Source organism: Equus asinus, chromosome 20 (genome assembly GCF_041296235.1).
Source record: "Equus asinus isolate D_3611 breed Donkey chromosome 20, EquAss-T2T_v2, whole genome shotgun sequence".
Lineage (NCBI taxonomy): Eukaryota > Metazoa > Chordata > Mammalia > Perissodactyla > Equidae > Equus > Equus asinus.
In genome coordinates, this window is record NC_091809.1 from 56,468,882 (window position 1) to 56,492,192 (window position 23,311).

The window sequence follows — 23,311 nt, forward strand, 5'->3', positions numbered from 1 at the left end:
AACTCAGTAGATGGTTTTCTTTCTTCAATGTTAATGTTTTCTCAATTATCTCCAACAATAAGGGCAGAGTAACATCTATTTCATTCTCCCATATGGTAGGTGACAATGGAGCTAGATCAGGTATTGAGACAATCATACCTAAGATATGACCTTCAATTACTTAACACCTTTAGGCCCTCCCATTGCATACAAGAAGATTTAGAGCTTGTACAAGATAGTGGGGAAAGACCATATGGGACCAAAATCCACAGGCACAAAATGGCTGCCAGAAGACAGGAGCAGTGACAAAGATAACTTTCTGCCTTGAGCTGCCCCATATAGCTACAGAACTTGGAGAAAATTTCCAAGCCTTGAAAGAGCTTTCCTAAGAGATTCCTGATAGACGTTTTCACTTTTCTTGTCGTATAGTCCGTAACTTGTCTTAATTCTGAATGGTATCCCAAGAGGACACTTTACCAAGCCCCCCAGTTAAGAGTTAACCAAAGAAGGTGTGAAAGAAGGCTTAGGGCTTGAAGTCATCCTGTGAATTTACATCACTTTCCCTTGAAGGCCACGAAGGACTTCTTCTATATTGGTTTGTTTGTCCATGGTGCAATAGTGAGTAGAAAGTCACAATTATCTTTGTTTTTCATGTTTGTTGAAGTGAACTTAGAAAGACAAAAATGCTAGCTAGTATTTCAATATGTCTATCCTTGAGTTCCAGTCCAGGATGTATCTTATTTTGCTGCACTTATTAATTTTATTATAAAATCATTGGTCCTCGAAATTTCCTATTTCTAATCTTCATCACTCTTGTTTAATTGCCTTCTCATGGAGCAAAGCAGTGACTGCCACAGTAATTTCTAATGCGTGGCCTTTTGAACAATGTTGCATATTGAATAAACTACAAGTTTCTTCAATTTCATATAAAATAACTATTTTATTTAACCCACTTGCAGTTCATTTTTCAGCATAACAATTAGATACAGTTTTGTTTGAATTCCATTTCACCCTTGGCGTCTTTTCATTGATTTTCTGTCATCTAACAGTATATGTTTAATTTTCTAATTTAATTTTGATTAAAGGTTAAGCAGTGTAAAAATACATCTTCTCCAATCCGATGGAAGCTAAAGTCTGAATATTTCCTCATTTTTTCCCCTAAGTATGAATCATTTATCAGTCTCTCCTACAGGCCATGTAGTAACTATTTATATGGGATTCAGTACCAGCCATTAGAAATTTAGAAAATCCTATAAGTCTTATCTTCTGTACTTAGTCGCTTTTAAAATCACAAACTATCAAAGGGAAATATCATCTTTAACTTCTATTCCCCTTTGCTTGCTTCTTTTCCAATATGTTTCAGACATTTATGTTGATAAAGGATACTAATGCTCTAAAATACTGAGAAAAATATTAAAGCATTAGCTTATTACACCTTAAGCTTCTCCTGCCATTTAAGTTGCATATCGATAACGAGTTCTAATTAAATTTGTTTTGGGCATGTCACAGCACAATAAAAAAAATTCATTACTACACAGTAATATGATTATTTGGCTAGAGCGTAGTTTGACAGAGCAAAGACAGTGAGTTAAAAAGAAATGCTTTTTCTTATAGTGGTTGTATTGCTTTTCAAAAATCTTTACTTCTCTTTCTTTCTGTCTTAGTTCCTCTCTTCTCTACCTCCCTTACACCTTTATTGCTTCATACATTTACTGGCTAAAGGATTTTCTAGTCATTCAATGACTTTCTACTCATAAGTGAGTAGGAAAGAACTCATTGTTTCCACATGAAAAAATACCAATTTGGTTTTGAAAGAGTCTAAATTAACTCTCCACTCTCAGGAAGCAGTTCACTCTTCCTGAATCATACACTTGAATCAAGGACAAATACTATGCAGCCCCCATGAAACCAACAGCTCAATAAGTAGGAACAGATCTGAGAACAATGAATAGAGTCTGGAAGGCTGAGCACAGTTGAACTTTCCATCCTTTTCCTGATTTCTCTTCTGCTGAAGGCGCTCTGACAGATCCCAAGAAAGGCATTGATTGCCTAGAAGACAAAACAGAAGGAGAAAATTTTAAATTACTTCTCCCCTTGGTTTATGTAAACTTGATGGCAACGTGAAGAGCACTGCTCTTCACTATTTTCACTGTATTATCTTCACTGTAGTCACTGCTCTTTACTATATTTCATTATATATATCTTTCACTATATTCACTAATAAGCAATTTGTAAGACCATTGAGCTAGAATATTCTATTTTTTCAGGCAGCTACAAAATAAGTTCTACAAAATAATGAACCAAAAGCTAAGATCAGTGAAAGGAAATCTTTCTAGCACATTTTGTGACTATTCTTAACTTTAATCCCTGGTTATTGGCATTTTATATTACCTCTGTAAACACATCTGGGAAATAATTTTAGTTTCGGAGTTAGTTAGGCCCAGCTATTTTGTACTTAGAGAATCATTTACTTCTTCGTAGCATGCAACAACATTGCATTCTCGTGATTAATAGCTGACTCATTGTCTTTCTAGACTCTAAGATCTTTGGGCAAAGGAACTATGTTTTGTCATATTCACTGCCATATCTCCAGTTCTGGGCACCAGTAGGCCAGCCATAAGTATTTCTGAATGGATGAATAGAAGATTGAATAAATGAATAAATACATAATTGAAAGGTCAGCCCCAATATCAAAGGTTTCCATGGAACACATGGGATGCACTTCACTTGTTCTGTCACACAAGTAGGGATGAAGATGCATACACAAAAAATCTGTCATCCTCAAGCTCATTTGTAATGTGTTTGACAAACATATTAACTTTCATGAAATGTTTTATCCTTAATCAAAACAAATATATTTGTTCTCAAAAGCTTCTTTCCCTGTTCCTGTGTGTTTTAACACAGGTGCATCTAGAAGACCTTTTTATACACAATTTTCCAACTCTGTAACAACTTATTCAGATATTTCAACAAGAGAGCACCTACATGAATTTTTGATAAGGGCCTTTGCTTTTTTTCTCTTTTTTTCCAATCATATCATAGAACCCATGCTTTGTTAATTGCAAACAGTCTTCAATTTATATTGATCCCGGATTCATATGTTTACTCAGTCTGAAAAATAAAAAACGTGTTTCTACAGTGCTGATTGCAATACAAATTAAACACCAGCTGGGCCTATGAGTCAGTGGTTGAGATTACTGCAGCCTTATACCGTGGCGTAATTCCAGTTGTAAGATCAATCATGTACAATAAATACTCAGCATAAGCTGAAGGTTTTCTCTGAGGGGGTTGAGAAATGAGGAAGAAAAGCTTTGAACAGAAATAAAATTGAAGGAGGCCATCTTTAGCTGACAACCATTGATGTCCTAACTTTCTTGTTCATAACAGGCTGTTCCTTTTCAAGAGTGGTAAAAATGCACTGGGTGCATAATAATGCCATTTGTCTGACTGACTCACTGCAGTCTGGGAGAAAAGGTGAAGAGACAACATTTGAATGTGGAGGAGCTGATTAGAAGTCCCAACTCTGCTACTTCTTTCCTTGTTTTATGACTCTGAACAGCCACTAATTTAGTCCATTCATCTGTCAGAGCCTGAGCTCTGCCACTAGCTGGGTGACCTTGAGCAAATTAGTTAACCCTCTATAGCTATTTCCTTATCCATAAGATGGGGATACTTAGGCTATCTACTCACAGTGCTGTTGTGAAGACGAAATGAAATAACATTTGTAAACTACTTGGAACACAGACTAGAATGCAATAAACTTTCCACGAATAGCCATTACTATCATCTCTAATACACGTTCTCTATGAAGCGTTGTACGTGCTATTCTCGCATGGATTCAAAGTACACCAAAAACTGATTATTTCATTTACTTATGTAGGCGAAATTTGGGGCCAGAGGTGGTCCAAAAATCCACCCCCTCCCCACCCCGCTTCATCTGCCCTAAAGTTTCATGGAATATCTTCAGAACCTTGGACCACTATATTAGTCTATTAGGGCCGCTATAACAAAGTACCACAGACTGGGTGACTAAAACAACAGAAATTTATGTTTTCATAGTTCTGGAGTCTAGAAGTCCAAGATAAGTTACCAGTCGGGTTGGTTTCTTCTAATATCTCTCTCCTTGACTTGCAGATGTCCATCTTCCCCCAGTGTCTTCACATGATCTTCCATCTGAGTATGCCTGTGTCATAACCTCCTCTTCTTATAAGGACACCAGTCATAGTAGAGTAGGGTCCACCCTAATGACCTCTTTTTAACTTAATTCTCTCCTTAAAGACGTTATCTCCCAAAATGGTTTATTCTGAAGTACTGGGATTAAGACTTCAACATATGTATTTGGGGGACACAATTCAGCCCATAACAACCACTAAACTCGGTTCAGCTATTTGTCCCTGCTCTCTGTTTCCAGCCAGCTTTGGTAAGCATTGAGCTCCTTCCCTGCTGTGTGTCTCTTGGAAGGGAACTGGTATGGGAGGCTAAGCTTAATCACTAAGGGAAGCACAGAGGCCCCATCCTGCAAAGGATCAATTATTTCCTATAAGCATATTTCAGTGACCTAGAGCTAAGTGTGAGAAGGGTAAATGGAGAAATTAGGTTCCAACCAATGGAAGCTGGATTTATGTCCCCAACTACCTAACCCATCAAGGTCAGCTTTCTTCAAATAAGTTTCCAGAGCCCAAGAACCAGGCCTTAGCGTACCAGTGTCCAGGCCCTCTAAGGCCAAGCCCACCATTGCCCAGAAAATCTGAGTAGTCACATGGAGATGTCAAGGACTTGTTCCTTACCTCTGGGCATTTGCCTCTGAGATTCAGATGAGCCCAGCTGAGGTTCCTCTCCCACAACTGTTCCTTCTCTTTGTCAGACGTGGTCTTCGCCTCAGCCATGTCCTGCTACTGTCACCTCATCCTTGCTGTTGCTTTGGGGCGTCCTGACCACTGGCCCGCTGGTTTCTGCTCCTCACTCCCATCAGAAAGGTGCTGAAACCCTTAGCAGAGTTTCTTGTTGTGTTTTGCTGTGGGAAAGAGTAAAACTTAAGGTTTACATCCAAGAAACTCACTGCAGTGGAGCTTTATTCCACCTTTCCAAGCACCTCCTTTCCTCATGATGTAGGAGGTCTGAGCACCCATCCTGCAGCAGCTCAGCCATCTCTGCAGAAAACTGTTTAGCAGTAGTTAGGTCAGCATTATATGGGTATGTGTATTCCACAGATGCAATTTGTCTAAATTTCCTTTCTGGGAAGGAGTGAGTTATAGTGGATGCAGAGTACATAGGGCTTAGGATTGAAAGAAATGATTAAATTCTGCTTCTTCCATTTTGTTCCTTTTTTGAATAACTCATTGGAAAGAGCCTACTATGTGCTCTGCAGCTGTGGTCTTGAATAAATAAATACTCTGCAGTTCAGTTTTTCATCCACAAAATGAGAACATGATTACTGCTGTGCATAGTTCTTATAATAATTGAATGGCATAAGGGATGGAAAGGCCTTGGCTTATATAGTAGATTCTCAGTAAAGGTAACTACTATTATTGTTGTTGTTGTTACTATTGTTATTATTACTTCTAAGTTCAGATTAACGGAGAGTATCAACAAATAGACCCATAGTACATTGTACTGCACATACCATCTTATCAGCGCTGGTCCTTATCCCATTTCAGTGAGGTCTTCTTTTTCCCAGATTTCCTCAAATACTTCTCATTCATTCATTCAACATACAGATTTTGAGTGCTAATTCTGTCCCAGGCACAGAACCCAAGGGATACAACACTGAACCAAAAAGGCATAGTCCCTCAAAGTAGGAGTCTTATAGTGACATGGGAAAGACAGACACTGAACAAGTGATTTCAGATGTGGTATATGCTATGCAGAAGTATGGAGTGCTTTGGGAGTCTAGACCAACAAGACCTTTAGCTGTCTAATAGAATGAGTTAAGAAAACACCTACAGTCTCCAAACTGCACACTAATGCTGTTCATGAGTTGAAGTCTAGCTAAGCTATCAGCATCCCTGCAGTCGATTCAGCTTTCTGGATATTCCCACGACTTGTGTACATTCTGTCCAAAGTGACACTGATAGGAAAGGCATGTCCTGTCACTCCTGGGGATATATGTGTTTTTGGTTCATGAGATTTGGCTTCCACGAAAGAAATGAGAGAGATCTGACATGGCCTTTTATTATGAGAACATTCTTTCTGGGCCCTTTCCTGGCATCATAAATTTAATTTCTGCAAAAGTTTCCTAACGCATACCAGTTTCACCCGGTCAGGGTAGAGGTAGTAAGTTGGAAAACTGGCTGTGGTTTTCAATAGGAGCAATCAAAACAAATGAGGATGAAACCAGACTTCTGCTTCCACTTCTTTCTATGACCCTTTCCTTTACAGTACAGGTTGGATTTCTTTTCTTGTATTTCTTTCCTTCTCTCTCTTCTTTTTTTTGGGGAGGGGGAGGTGCTTTTCTTTTGTCTCTCTTTCTCTTCCTTTTTGTTGTTGCTTTAGTACTGTTGGAAAGAATTGAGAAGCCAAATTTTTTGTCTTCAGAAATGGAGTTGCAGAGTCACTGGCAATGGGTCTATAACGCCCTGACTTCATACTCTCTGGAAAATCCATTGCAAATTTTCATTAACCAGAATGGAGTAATGTACATACACTCTGAGGACAGTTTCCTCCAGTCATCCAGTTAGGGACCTAGAGCTCTCCAAAGAGAACAGGAAACAATGAGCAATCAAGTGTAAGATAGTAGCTGTGCAATAGCTCTCTGCTTATTAAAGGTAATGAGTGGGTAGGAATGTAAATCATAAGCCAAATGAAAACCATATGTGGATAAGGCAGCTTACACACCACCTATAGTTTTTAGTGACTGCTTACATGGTTTAAAGTCCTCCTAGATCTGCAGGCAGCAGAGCTTTCTCGAGATGCAAAGAGGGTTATTTTTTGCACACTATAATCTCCACCTGTTTACAGATGCAGTGGATCTCCTTGACAACCGAGATAGGAAGGAGTTCATAGAATGGCTGAAAACCTAGATGGCAAAATAAAAACATCATGAACATTTTCAAAAAAACAACTTTTCTTCTTCTTATAAAATTAATACATTTGAAAATATTTTGTAAATAAATTTAAGAAAAATCAAAAATGTATTGAGGAATATTTTAAAACTACAGATATACAAGAAGAAAAACAATATGTTTGGATGTATAATTCTCATGCTTTTATAGGTATCTACCAACATGGTTTTTTTTTAAATGATTGCATAATGTTTCTTTGTATGGAAGTAACAATTTAGTTAACCAACTGTCTAGTGATAGATATTCAATTATAATTTTTCTCTGTTATAATTAATGCTGCAATAACTACTACTTCAGTGAACTGCCTTTAGCTGTATCATTGCTCAGTTATGATTATTTCTTACGATACATTTCTAGAAATGGAATAACTGGGTCAAAAATGTACACATTTGAATGGTCCTCGGATAATTACTGCCAAATTTTCCTGCAGAAGGGGTACTTATTTTCCCTATCACCAGCACAGTCTTTGACAATCCACATTTCCTGGGGATATGTTCTAAATAAAAACACAATAATTTCCAATTTATTTCTTATTTTTCATGCACGAAGGCAAGCTAACTCTTGCTCATTTTTCCCTTACTTGTTCTCCTGTCCTATCCCCTCTCAGATTGCTGTTTGAAATTCTTGCCACCTGATTCTCTGTGTGTGGTCTAATGGAGCTTGCCCTTTTCTCTACAGACACTTTATTTTTTATCAGAGAGGAATGCAATGCTTCGTTTGACCCTGACTTGACAGCTCTGAGATTTGGCAATAAACTCCTCTTATCTTGCTTATCAGATCTGAAGGTCAGAGGTAAGGCTGCAAATCTAAGCGCTATTTTTGACACTGGAAGCCAAACATTCCCTGTTCTTCTGAAATATACAAACCCTCATTGTTTTCTCTTACTAAAGGCATTTCTGGGAACACTTGATTTATTACGTCCTTCTTTAAGTTCGGTATAATGATCTGCTACTATGTGATAAGGAAAAGATTGATTTTGCTTTGCTCTTGTAAAGGAAGATACAACTTCCCTATTTGAAAACGCATCATTCCCAGAGCTGGGAACTGTGGTGCCTCCCAGCACCAGCTCTCTTTGACCCTGGCACCAATTAGCAGAAAGTACTTCTGATGTCACGGCCTCCTGTCCTCCACCCCAGCAATAAACATGTAACTGTAGCTAGCATAGATCTGGACCCGCACTGTGCAATACAGTAGCCACTAGTCATGTGGCTATTTGAGCTCAAATTAGGTAATACTAAATAAAATTAAAAATTCGCTTCCTCAGTTGCATTAGCTACATTTCAAGTGATCTTTAAATGAATATGGCTAGTGGCTACTGTATGGAACAGTACAGATTAAGAACATTTTCATCATCAAAGAAAATTCTAAAAATCTCCTATCTAGGCATTCGGTTTTGGTAATCTTCATAAAAGGGTTGAGGGTAAATTTAGAAACAGAATTTTCAATTTACTTCTTAACTCAGATTCAGGGTTTTTTTTTTACTTATATTCTGATCCTTCTTCCCCAAGTTCAAGTGTTTTTTCTTTCAAAGTACCCTATCCTTTTAATTGCAACATTAAATCTCTGGTTCATGCACTGGCAGGGAATGAGTATTTACAAACCACTTGCAGTGAAGAAATTTAATTGTAACAACATACAGGAATAAACTTCAGGAGGCTAATTCCCCTCATCGATGGCATATCCATCCTAGACCACTGTTGCCAACTCCGGATCCTATCTCTCTGATTTTCTGCATCCTTACATTGAGCCACCATTCCTAGAGGAAGCCTCTGGGCAAGACTACCACCTGGCCTCAGTTAAGTCACTTATTCAACACATATTTATTGAGCACTTAACGTGTGTCTAGCACCGCCCTCAGCACTGAGGACACAGTAGTGCTTCCAACAAATACAAGTATCTGTCTTCATAGAGCCATATATTTTAGTAAAGTTGTGAGCATCCTGATTTATGATTTTATGGTTTTCTTAAATACAGAAAGCCTCTTTTAAGCTTCTAACGTATAATTTATTTTCACGTTAGATTCCCAACTATTCTCCATTTCACACTCACTCAGCTTGGATCTTCCATTCATAAAAATCCCTTTGTTCTCATATAAGACTTGCCTCAACATGCTTCTTTCAACAAAGAATTATCCTTAACTAGGTTAAGAGAATTAGAATTATTACTCCCATACAACAAGGAAGAAATTGTCCTTTCCATAAGATCTACATTAAATGAACTATGAATTTATTTCAAGCTAAATTCATAACAACTAGAATATCTTTGTACAGTCCATCTTGCTAGAGACGTGATGGACATGTACCAAATGCTTCAAAGACAAGCTTCTGAAAAAATCTTCATTAGTTTATATGCTCTGTCCAAGTGTATAAAACATTGCTTACTCAATAGACATCAATTAACCAGAGTAGATGGAAATGTGATGTCAAGGGAAAGTGTATTTTCTACGGTATTTTTAGCATTTACTCAAAGAAAATCCTTATGGCCGCAACTTTTTTTTCTGTGAATGGATGTAAGTGGACTTATTTCAGATGCTACTGTGATTCTGGGTCTGGCTGGTTGGCAGATCCAAAAGGGAGTTATTTGTGCTAGTTCTTTTCCCTACTAAGGGACATTCAGCTTGAAGGGATAATACATGTGGGAATCTGTTCAAAAATAATAATGCTAAATCATTCTGAGGACATTAATGGAAAAGTCCCAAGTGCTGCTGAAATAGTTAATAATGCAAAAACATTCCAGATTACCTGAAGCATCCTAATTAATTGAAATTGATGACTCACTGCCTGTTCCCTGACAAGAAATAATATGGTTCTTGGATAGCAGAAGAGAAATATGTTAAAACAAATACAGCCCCTGCTGTTAAGATGTTGAAAGGCAATGTTTACATTTGTACACACATATATTTATACTTTCTGATATTTTATTATTCAATCCTACATCACAATATTAATATCCCAAACATTGTAGGCAGGTTTCAGGCGAGATGTCTTTCCTAGATCTACATATATTGGGAAAATCGTCTTTGTGAGAGTCATTGTTTTTTTAGGGATTTGAGATGACCTTTTGTTGCTGATGCCTGTAGGCAATTGCAAATCACTTGAAGAAGATATCTGGATTACTGTTTTTTCATGCAGTGATTCAATATTTTTATTCACCTGATGCTTTTTAACTTGTGCATTTCCTTTTTATTCACTAAACATTTATTGAGTGCCTACTTTTAACCTAGGCACTGAAAACTCTTTGTCATTTTAAGAAATAAAGGTAGTGCTGACGTTATTCATAATAAAAAATCATTGAATGCTTGTTCATCTGTACTCGACCGTCTACTAGACACCAAGTTGGGTGAATTTTCAATGGTCTCTACTGTCTCAGTCTGTGAATGGATACAGCAAGTGTTTATCTTATCTACAGAAAAAGCGTAATTCACTCCCTACAGAGTGATGATTTCAAGGGGGGTCATATACAATAAGTCTAATTATTTTTATAGATTTTTTCAATTGTGATTTTTTTAATTTTATAAATGTTGTTTTCCAAAGTCTTTTAAAAAAATATTAGTTTAAGATCAGAAATGCACTGAGACCTTGCCTGAAAATGATATGTGCATAATTTTCAAGGATGTAGTGAAAACTTCTCCTGGTTCAAATTCACTCTGTTGTTTCTTTCCCCGTATACTTTGTCTTATAATTGACTCATTTTGACTCTAAATAAGGTTATTTCTGACCTACTCTTTGTAGGCTGAAATGGTTTGGAAGGTGAAAAGGAGAAAGCTGGAGTTACTCTTTGCTTCATGAAAGTCTTTATTCATTTTTATTTCAATCATAATGTATAATTCTTAGGGTAAACACAGCTGTGTGTATGTTTGTCAAATATAATTCATAAAATATGGCTTATCTCTAATCTGACTGAATGAAATATTAATGTATGTCATAATGATGGGACTTTAAACACATACAAACCTTCTTAAAAATAAATGACAAATAAATCTGCCATAAATGCTTATATTCATGGCTACAAACTTTCATTGAAAATGAGGGACTACTCCTCAGGCACAGTGAAGACAAGAAGAATATACTGTGTTCATTATTGTGATATTCACTGGTGAGTCCTGCTGAGCCTGGCTCTTCAAGATGCAATGACTGAGTTTAGAGGACCCACATCCATGCTTGAATAATCATTAATCAAGGAGCTACTTTATGCTCCTTATAAATATGATCCCTGACTTCAAGCAGCTCAACATCCCTTCTCCTTTGTCACTGACTACTTTCTTTACATGGGGATAAAGTAATATCAAAATTGAAGCCTGGGATTAAAACAATGGAAAATTAGCATTTGAATAACTTTATGAACTGATTTCGTGTGTGCTCTTTTTCTCTCTAGTGTGACTCAATGAGGTTATTGATATTAATAATTCCATTTCCCTCAGAAGGGAAAACTCTGGCTTAGAAAGAGTAGTTTAAGACTGCATACTCAGTTAATGGCAAAATCGGGGTTTTAATACATGTCCTCAGCCTCCGAGGAGCCCTCTAGCAGCTATTTGGCTAGGTATACTATTTTGTCAATAGAAATTTGTATAAAAGAAAACATCTAAAGTGAATCCATTGTCTGAGTATAATCTTATATCATAAAGAATCCTGACCGTGACCAACTCAAGGACACTTTTCCTTATGTTCTCCCAAGATAGTAAGACCCATGTGGGCATATGGAGTTTCCCTGGGTGCCAGCTGCTGCTCTCTTAGCCACAGAACATGGGGAATCATGGCACTGTTGCCTTGGCAACAGGATGTGAGGAAGCCTGCCTGGGGGCACTTCCACACCTCCCCCTTGTTCTATTGGCAAGACAACAGGATGTGGGTGAGCGTGGGCAACTCAAAGCCAGTCTCCTCTGATAGCTTATTGTTAAAGCCAGAAAAAGTATGGAAGAATACTGCCACTAATTCTCACAGTGTGAGCACCCTACAGCTCACAAACCCAGTCATGCTGGGTTCAATGTCATTGTATTGGGAAAAAAGGGCAAGTAACCCAGTATCATTGCTGATTGCTCCATTAATGGGGTTCTAAAAGCTCAGTCAAATGTGTAATAATGTCCAAAAGCTATTGACAAAATTATAGAACAAATAAAATGTAATGTCCTGGAAGCTGACAAGATCTAAGGTGGTCATAATTTAGAAAAATAAAAATAGCAAAGTCCTTCCTCTTGATTTATAAACTATACCTAAGATTGGCTGGGAGTTGGAGAAACATGGATGTAAATTCAACCTTTTCTACTTAACTAGCTTTGTGACATGTAAAGTATATCTGTAGCAGTCTAGACCACTGTAGAATGGAGATAATAACACTTACCCAGCAGAATTGTGATAAAGATTAAATGAAATAATGTATATTGGTGCTTCTCATTCTGGCAATATACAGTATACTCATATTCAATTATTTGTTGAATATCTACTATAGACACTACAATATAAGGAAGATACAAAGATTATGAGTCTTAATATGATAAGTATATTGGAAAATACTAGATACATGAAAGAAGAATTTAGCAGTAATGCATGGGAAAAATATATCAATAAATGAGAAGCAGCAATCAACTTCCAGAATGTCAGTGACCTCAGTAGACTCTCCCTCTAAAACAATGAAAATATAGACAAAGCAACGTCAACAAACCATTTCAGAATGTGGGCAATCAACCAAAACCACAAAACAAACAATCATCTACCTAAGAGATCTACTGAACCTCAATAAATCAGCACAGTCTGTAACATTTTACCTTGGGCTGTCTCCATCTCCTTGTCCTCCCCAGCTCAGGAACTCAGTAGCCAAAATCCAGCAGAATTGCAGACAACAGAAAGATTTGATCGCTTTTGAGCTCTATGAAAAGCACCCTAGAACAAAGTTACAATTTTTTCCAGATTTGTGGATTCCTGGAAATGGGCATGCTCAGTATGTGATGGTTATTTGATTTGACTCAGAGCTTAGCTTAGCAGGGACCAAGGGAGAAGTGGTGAACTTTGAAAAGCTCTTACGTCTTTCTTGGAATCTAAAAGGCTGAGCGTGTGTAAAGCTGTGTGTGCAACCAGGAAAAACCCAAGAAAGAAAAAGTCATTAGTCATTCATCTCTCCCTGACCTTGAGGCCATGATCAAGCAGGAATTGAAAGGTAAATGTGTTGTGTAAACTGATACTGTTGGTGAAAAGTAGAAGACATACCGTAAAGGCATTTAAGGAAATATTCTGACCAACTATTGACTGACTGCTAAATTATACTGATCAAGGGGTCACCCTAGGAAGCTAAGCTAAAAAATAAAGATGAAAGCAATTATTAAAAATCTAAGTAGTCACATACAGCAGGAAAGATAGAATCTACGGAATTTGTCCAGAAACTAACTAAATAAATGTACAGCAAGAGGAAAAACTATAACAACACATAAACAGCAACAACCATAAATCTTGTTGGAGGAGGAATATTATTGTTACAATATATTAATGTCCAGCTTTCAACCAAAAAAATATGAAACATGAAAACAAATAGTCAAGTATGCCACATACACAGGGAAAAAAACCAGCCAACAGAAAATATTTCTGAGAAGTCCTGAGTATGGATTTAGTAGACAAAGACTTAAAATCAGATATTATAATATGTTCAAAGAGTAAAGGAAACCATGTCTAAAAAATTAAAGGAAAGTATGGTAATGATGTCTCATAGGTAGAGAATATGAATAAAGACAGGAATTTATTAAAAAGAACCAAGAAGAAATTATGAAGTTGTAAATTACAACTGAAATAAAACTTCAATAGAAAGGCTCTACAAAGGATTTGAATTGGCAGAACAAAGAATCAGCAAATTTGAAGATAAAGCAATAGAGATTATCTAGTCTGAGAAGCAGAAAGAAAAATAAAATAAAGAAAAATAAACAGAGCCTCAGAGGCCTGTGCAACACCATTAAGTGTATAAACATAAGCATAATAAAAGTTCCAGAAAGGGAAGAGAAACAGAAAGGGGGAAAAAAAATGGGGGGAATAATGGCCCCCAAATTTCCAAATTTGGTGAAAAATATTAATCCACACATTGAAAAAGCTCAACGAATTCTAAGGAATTCAAATAGATACAAAATTATGACATATATCAAATTGACAAATTCAAAGACAAAGGGAAAATCTTGAAAATAGCAATAGAAAAACACATGAAATACAGGGGGTTCTCAATAAAATTAATAGCTCACTTCTCATCAGAAACCATGGAAACTAGAGAATAGTGCAATGACATTTTCAAAGTGTTGAAAGAAAGACTGTCAGCCAATAATTCTAAATACAGATAGACTCTCCTTCAAAAGTGAAGGAAAACTAAGAAGCTATCAACTAAGCAAAAACTGAGAGAATTCATTGCTAGAAGACCTGCCCTACAAGATATACTAAAAGGAGACCTTCAGGATGAAATAAGAGAATGCTAGATGGTAACTTGAATCCACATGAAGACATAAGAACACTAACAAAGTTAACTATATAGGTATTGTGGAAGATAATGTAAATGTAACTTTATTTTTTTTTGAAGAAGATTAGCCCTGAGCTAACATCTGCCACCAATCTTCCTCTTTTTGCTGAGGAAGACTGGTCATGAACTAAAATTCGTGCCCATCTTCCTCTACTTTATATGTGGGACACCTACCACAGCGTGGCTTGCCAAGCGGTGCCATGCCCACACCCGGGATCCGAACCGGCGAACCCCAGGGCGCTAAAGTAGAACATGCGAACTTAACTGCTGCACCACCGGGCCAGCCCCTAAATGTAACTTTTGTTTGTAACTTTTTTCTTCTCCTATTTTAAAAGACAACTACATAAAGCAAAAATTATAAATTTGTTGTGATGGATTTGTAACATAAAGATATTGTTTGCAGAATAATATTAGTACAACAAGGGGGTGAGGAAATGGAGTTAAATTAGAGCAAAGTTTTTTGTATACTATTGAAATTAAGTTAGTAATGTAAATTAGATTGTTTTAATTAGCATCCTAATTGTAATTCCCAGGGCAACCACTAAGAAAATAACTCAAAAAATATATTAAAAGAAGCAAAAAGAGAATCAAAAAGATACAACTAGATTTTATCTATTTAACATTTGAAACACACCAATTGAGGAATAGAGGAGCAAAAAAGACATAGACCTACAGAAAACAGATAGCAAAATGGCAGATGTAAATCCTACCTTGGTATTAAATGCAAATGGATTAAACTCCCCAATCGAAAGTCAGAAATTAGAAGAATATGTTTCAACTCTATCTTGTCTACAAGAGATACACTTTAGATTCAAAGACAGAAATCAGTTAAAAGTAAAAGAATGGAAAAAGATAAACCATGCAAGCTATAAGCAAAAGATAGCTGAGGTAAAAATGCTAATATCAGACAAAATCATATTAAGATAAAAATTGTTGCTAGAGACAACAGACATTTTATAATAATAAAAGGTCCAATTCATTAGGAAGATAAAATGATTATAGACATATATGTACCTAACAACAGTGCACCAAAGTACATGAAGCAAAAACTGACAAAACTGAAGAGAAAAACAAACAATTTAACAATAATAATCAGAGGCCTCAATATCCCAATTTCAGTAATGAATTGAAAACAAAGCTGATGATGAACAAAAAACTGGAATATTTAAAGTACACTATAAACCAACCATATCTAACAGACATATATAGAATATGCCACTCAACAGCAGGAAGAATACACAGTCTTCTCAATTGCACATGGGACTTTCTCCAGGGACCTTCTCCAGGATAGACCATATACTGGGAAAAAAAAGCCATAATAAAGTTAAAGAATTGGAATCATACAAAGTATGTTCTCTGACCACAATGAAATTAAATTAGAAGTCAACAACAGAAGAAAATTTGAAAAATTCACAAATATGTGGAAAATAAACAATATATTCCTAAATAATCAAAGGGTCAAAGAAGAAATCACAAGGGAAATTAGAAAATATTTTGAGACAAATTGAAACAAAACAAAACATACCAAAATTTATGGGATGCAGCTAAGCAGTTTTTGGAGAGAAATTTATAAGCGTAAATGCCTATATTATAAAAAAAATCAAATCAATAACCTAACCTTTCACCCTAGGAAACTAGAAAAATAAAGAGGAAATTAAATCCAAAACAACTAGAAAGAAGGAAATAGTAATGATTAGAGTGGAAATAAATGAAGTAGAGAATAATAAACCCAAGAGAGTAAATAAAAAGAATAAACCATTCAACAGAATGGACACACTTTTAACTAGATTAGTCAAGAAAAAAAGAGACTCAAGAGAAGATTTAAATGATTAAGATCAGGGAAAAAAGAAGGGACACTGATATTGACTTTACAGGAATGAAAAGAATTATAAGGGAATAGCATGAATAATTGCATGACTGGGCCAGCCCGCTGGCTTAGTGGTTCAGTTTGTGCACTCCACTTCAGCAGCCTGAGGTTTGTGGGTTTGGATGGCAGATGTGGACCTGCACACTACTCATAAGTCATGCTATGGCAGTGTCCCACATGCAAAATAGGGGAAGACTGGCACAGATGTTAGCTCAGCAACAATCTTTCCTCAAGCAAAAAGAGGAGGATTGGCATCAGATGTTAGCTCAGGGCCAATCTTCCTCATCAAAATAAGTACATAAATAAATAAATAACAATAATAATTGCATGACAAGAAATGAAGTAAGTTGGATGAAGTAGGTAAATTTCTACAAAGTCACAAGCTATTTAAAGTGACTCAGAAAGAGAAAATTTGAATAGATGTATAATAAACAAAGAGAATGAATTAGTAATTTAAAAACTTCCAACAAAGGAAGGCATAGGTCAAATGGCCTCACTAGTGAATTCTACCAAACATTTAATAAAAAATTAATACTAATTCTTCACAAACTCTTCTAAGAATAGAAGAGAGACTTCCCAGCTCATTCTGAAAACAGTATTACATTATGCTGGTATTAGAATCAGAGAAAGATATCACGAGAAAAGAAAATGACAGATCAATATCCCTATAAATATATAAGCAAAAGCCCACAACAAAATACTAGTACATCAAATCCCACAACATAGAAAAGGATTATACACTGGGAGTATATAATCACCAGTGAGATTTGTAGAGGAATGCAATGTTGATTTAGCATATGAATATCAATCAATAGATGCAGGAAAAGCATGTGATAAAAATCCAATACACCTTCATGATAAAAACACTCAACAAACTAGGAATAGAAGGAAACTTCCTCAACCTGATAAGGGACATCTATGAAAAACCCATAGCTAACATCATGCATAATAGAGGAAAGACGGAGTGTGTTTCAGTATCATCAGTAAAAAGACAACAATGTCCACTCTCAACAGTTCTATTCAACATTGTACTGCATGTTCTAGCCAGGATGATTAGGCAAGAAAAAGTAAAAAAGGCATCCAGATTAGAAGTAAAACTCTATTTGCATGTGACATAACCAAAATTCTAAGGAATTCACTAAGAAACTATTAGAACTAATAAACGAGTTCAGCAGTATGGTAGGATACAAGATCAAGAGACAAAAATCAATGGTATTTCTATACACTAGCAATGAACAATCTGAAAATGAAATTAAGAAAATGACACCATTTATAAAAGCAGCAACAAGAATAAAGTAAATAAAATTAAATTTAACAAAAGAAGTGCAAGACTTCTACACCAAAACCTATAAATATTATTGAAAGAAATTAAAGAAGATCTAAATAAGTGGAAAAACATCCCATGTTCATGGATCAGAAGACTCATTGTTAAGGTTACAACACTCCCCAAATTGATTTACAGATTCAATGCACTCTTTATCAAAATTCCAGCTGGTTTTAGTGGGTTTTTTTGCAAGAAATTAACAAGCTGACCCTAAAGTTCATATGGAAATACAAGTGACCCAGAATTTTCAAAACAATGTCAAAAGTGAAGAACAAAGTTGGAAGACTCTCATGTCCCAATTTCAAAACTTACTATAAATCGGTAGTAATTATGCGAGTGTGGTGCTGGCATAAGGAGAGACACATAGATCAATGGAACATATTGAGAGTCCAGAAATAAACACTCATATTTATGGGCAATTGATTTTTGACAATGAGTTCAACAAAGTCAAATGGGAAAGAATAATCTTCTCAACAAATGGTTCTGGGAGAACTGGATATCTGCATGGAAATAATGAATTTGAGCCCCTAAGTCACACGACATGAAAAATTTAACTCAAATAGAACATAGACCTAAAAGAAATATCTAAAACTATAAAACTCTTAGAATTAAATAAAGGAGTAAATCCTCATGACCTTCATAACTTGTTAGTCAATAGCTTTTTGGAAAGGACACCAAAACTACAAGCAACAAAAGAAAAAATACATACATTTAACTTCATTAAATTAAAAACTTGTGCATCAAAAGACATCATCAAGAAAGTGAAAGACAACCTACAGAAAGAGAGAGAATTTTTGAAAATCTTATATCTAACAAGGGACCTGTATCCAGCATGTGTAGGCATACCTTGTTTTATTGTGCTTTGCTTTAATGTGCTTTCCAGATATTGAGTTTTTTACAGATTGAAGGTTTGTGGAAACTCTGTGTTGAGTAAGTCTATCAGTGCCATTTTTTTCTAACAGCATTTGCTCACTTTCTTTCTCTGTGTCACATTTTGGTAATTCTCTCAATATTTCAAACTTTCTTTATTATTATATTTGTTATGGTGATCTGTGATCAACGCTCTTTCATGTTACTATTTGCAATTGTTTTGGGGTGCCACAAACTGCACCTACATAGTATGGAGAACTTAACAAACGTTGTGTGTGTTCTGGCTGCTCCACCAACTGGTCTTTCTTCTGTCTCTCTCCCTTTCCTCAGGCCTCCTACTACCTAAGACAGAACATTATTGAAATTAGGCAGATTAAAAACCCTACAGTGGCCTCCAAGTGTTCAAATGAAAGTAAAGGTTGTACATCTCTCTCTTTAAATCAAAAGCTAGAAATAATTAAGCTTAGTGAAGAAGGTATGTTGATAGTTGTGATAGGCTGAAAGGTAGGCCTCTTGCACCAAACTGTTAGTCAAGTTGTGAATGCAAAGGAAAAGTTCTTGAAGGAAATTAAAAGTGCTACTCCAATGAACGAACGATAAGAAAGTGAAATAGCCTTATTGCTAATATGGAGAAACATTTAGTGGTCTGGATAGAAGATGATAACAGTCACAACATTCCTTTAAACCAAAGCCTAATCCAGAATAAAGTTCTAACTCTCTTCAATTCTATGAAGGCTGAAAAGCTGCAGAAGAAATGTTTGAAACTAGCAGAGGCTGGTTGTTGAGGTTTAAGGAAAGAAGCCATCTCCATAACATAAAAGTGCAAGGTGAAGCAGCAAATGGTGGTGCAGAAGCTGCCCCAAGTTATCCAGAAGATCTAGCTAAGATAATTAACAAAGGATGCTACACTAAACAACAAACCTTTAATGTGAATGAGACAATCTTCTATCGGAAGAAGATGACATCTAGGACTTTCATAGCTAGAGAGGAGAAGTCACCACCTGGTTTCAGAGCTTCAAGGGACAGGTTGACTCTCTTGTTAGGGGCTAATGCAGCTGGTGACTTTAAGTTGAAGTGAATAGTCATTTACCATTCCAAAAATCCTAGATCCCTTAAGAATTACGTTAAATGTACTCTGCCTGTGCTCTATAAATAGAACAACAAAGCCTGGATGACAGCACATCTGTTTACAAGATAGTTTACTGAATATTTTAAGCCCACTGTTGAGACCTACTGCTCAGAGAAAAAATATTCCTTTCAAAATATTACTGCTCATTGACAATGCACCTGCTCACCCAAGAGCCCTGATGGAGATGTACCGTGAGATTAACATTGTTTTCATACCTGCTAACACAGCATCCATTCTGCAGAATCAAGAAGTAATGTCGGCTTTCAAGCCTTCTTATTTAAGAAATACATTTCTTAAATCTATCCCTAGTGATTCCTCTGGTGGATCTTGACAAAGTAAATTGAAAAGCTTCTGGAAAGGATTCACCATTCTGGATGCCATTAAGAACATTTGTGATTCATGGGAAGAGGTCAAATTATCAACATTTAACAGGATTTTGGAAGAAGCTGATTCCAACTCTGACAGATGACTTTGAGGGGCTCAAAACCTCAGTGGAACAAGTAATTGCAGACGTGGTGGAAATAGCAAGAGAACTAGAATTAGAAGTGGAGCTTGAAGATGTGACTGAATTGTTGCAATTTCATGATGAAACTTTAATGGATGAAGAGTTGCTTCTTATGGATGAGCAAAGAAAGCAGTTTCTTGAGATGGAATCTACTTCTGGTGAAGGTGCTATGAAAATTGCTGAAATGACAAGGATTTAGACTATTACATAAATTTATTTGATAAAGCAGCAGCAGGGTTTGAGAGGACTGACTCCAATTTTGCCAGAAGTTCTACTGTGTTTTGTACAACACTGTCAAACAACATCACATGCTACAGAGAAATAATTTGTGAAAGGAAGAGACAAGTGATGTGGCAAGCTTCATTGTTGTCTTATTTTAAGAAACTGCCACAGCCACCCCAACCTTCAGCAACCACCACCCTGATCAGTCAGCAGCCATCAACATCGAGGTAAGACCCTCCACTGGCAAAAATATTCACTGAAGGCTCAGATGATGGTTAGCATTTTTTAGCAACAAAGTATTTTTAATTAAGGTGTGTACATTGTTTTTTTAGACATAATGCTATTGCACACTTATTAGACTACAGTGTAAACACAACTTTTATTTGCATTGGAAAAACAAAAAATTTATGTGACTTGCTTTATTGTGATATTCACTTTATTTCCGTGGTCTGGAACCAAGCCTGCAATATCTCCAAGATATGCCTGTAGAAAGATTGTTTAAACTCAACAATAAAAGGACAAATAGCCCAAAGGATAAATGGGCAAAGGGTTTGAATAGGCACATCTCCAAAGATGACATACACATGGCCAATAAGCAAATGAAAAGATACTCAGCATCATTAGTCATTAGGGAAATGTAAATCAAAATCAAAATGAGATACTACTGCACTTCCACCATAATGGCTAAAATTAAAAAGGCATACAATATCAATTGTTGATAAGGAGGTAGAAAAATTGGAATCTTCGTATATTGCTGGTGATAATGTAAAATGGTGCAGTCACTTTGGAAAAGAGTTTGGTGGTTTCTCAAAAAGTGAAAAATAGAGTTACTATAGGACCCAGTAATTCCATTCTTTGGTATATAAATGAGAGAAAAAAATGTCTACCAAAAACTGGTACATGAGTGTTCATAGAAACATTATTCATAATAACAAAATGTGAAAACAACCTAAATTTCTATCAACTGATGAATAAACAAAAAGTGATATATTCATACATGTTGTCAGGCAATAAAAATAAATACAGTACTCATACATGCTATAATGTGGATGAACCTTGAAAGCATTTGATGCATAAAAGAGGACAGTCACAAAAGACCACTTATAATATGTTTCTATGTATGTAAAATGTCCACAATAGGCAAATCCAGAGACAGAAAATAGATTAGCAGTTGCCAGGGTCCAGGGGTATTGAAGGATGGGGAAAAACTGCTAATATGTACAGGGTTTCTTTTTGGGGTCACGAAGATGTTCTCAAATTAAATAGTGGTCTTGGTTCCACAACAGTGAATATGCTAAAAATCACTGATCTGTACACTTTAAATGGGTGAATTTTATGGTATGTGAAATATATCTCACAGAGCTGTAATAAAGAATCAAGACAAGGAAAAAGTGCGATAAAGATTTAAAGAATCAAAGAAGCCAGGAAAAAGTAAGTGAGAGAAGAATAATATATGTGAGCCCTTGAAATACGTGTATGGTGTGTGCAATCATGCATTGAGAGTTTGTCACTTACTCACATCCATCTATCTGTTTGGAATGCCTGTCATTTCCTTTATACACCTGGGCCTTGAACAGAACCAGCTGAACTGTTTGCACTTTCGTATTTCACAGGTAACCTATCAGTGCAGAAACATGTCAGAGGGGAGAGTAGTCCATCAAATAGGGTAGATTCTTAGTAACACAAATAATAAGCTGAGCAGTCACAATTATAAGCTTAATTAGCTGGAGTAGCAGCTGAGAGCTCTAATTTTCCCAGTGTATACAATTGGAACAATTAAAGGCAGGAGTCTGAGGAATCATTCATTCATTAATTCATTCTGTCTTTTCAGTGCTGCCTCTACCACACTCTAGATGGAAGAAAAATAGAGAGACAGGTCAGATCTCAATCTTGATCTTAAGATACTCATAAATCTGTAGGAGTTTATTAACCATGACTCTTGATAAAACTAAAAATATTCAACTCAAAGGGTTTTAGGCAAAAAAAAAAATAAAAAAGAACAAAGGGGGTGGCAATAAGGAAAAGTATGACTCAGGGACCTGGGAAGCACAAGATAACTGACTCCAGACAATCCTCATTCCAGGAGCTCAAACCGTATTGTCAGGGCTCTGTCTCCCTTTTCTCTCTCTTGGCTTCTGCTTCTCTTTGATTCTGTTCAATGACCAGTAAAATGGCTGCCATCAGCTCCATGCTTATATATTTTCAGGTATTTCTTCTCCCTTGAAAAGTTAATAAATTGATCCCAGAGAAGTTTCCAGTAAGCCTGAGTCATGGGCTTATTTATCCTCCTTTTGACGTTGGTGGTGGCAGGCATGTGAGTAGGGAGGAGCGGGGAGGAGTGGGCAGGGTCAGGACACCATGACTGGCAGTCCCAGCATACTGGGCAAGCAAAAACCATGGCTACCACTCTCTCCTTCAAAGACACTTGTGCCTAAACAAATTTAACATAAAAGGCAGAATTAGTTAAATGCTGCACAAATGGTGTAAATGAAATATTAGTGGGGTTCAGAGGACTGGAAAATCTCTTCTGACTAGAGATGATCAGCAAATTTTCATGAAGAGGTAGGATTTCAATTTGGGGCTAAAATGCATTCCAATATAAGCTTTCAGCAGGTGGGAAAGGGGAGAAGGAGATTCCGCACAGAGAGAATAGCAAGGCAAAGTCTTGCTCTTAATCAGGTATTTCACAGGGTGTGTGAAAGGACGGCAATGTGCATGTGGTCAGGATGTCTGGTGTAACCAAAATAGAGATGGGTATTACAGGGGAGGTGAAAAGGAGAGAGAGGAGAATCGTTCCCACTGCTGCCCTCCCTTCTTTTTCTATAACAAGAAATCAATGTGAGTTTCCATTTTTTATTATTTTCCCCCAAGC

At 36.4% G+C, this 23,311-nt stretch overlaps 1 long non-coding RNA gene and 1 pseudogene across 1 annotated transcript; one reads left to right on the forward strand and one right to left on the reverse strand.

Moving 5' to 3' along the window:
* Positions 1-902: 902 nt before the first annotated feature.
* LOC123278826 (uncharacterized) lies at positions 903-12,916 on the reverse strand. The gene is made up of 4 exons (XR_006516475.2): positions 12,802-12,916; positions 6,841-6,994; positions 4,767-4,993; positions 903-2,028 (listed from the first exon to the last, which is right to left on the reverse strand). It is a non-coding gene; the product is annotated as an uncharacterized lncRNA (long non-coding RNA).
* A 2,296-nt stretch (positions 12,917-15,212) lies between these two features.
* LOC139041236 (tigger transposable element-derived protein 1-like) lies at positions 15,213-20,718 on the forward strand (annotated as a pseudogene).
* The last annotated feature ends 2,593 nt before the right edge of the window (positions 20,719-23,311 follow it).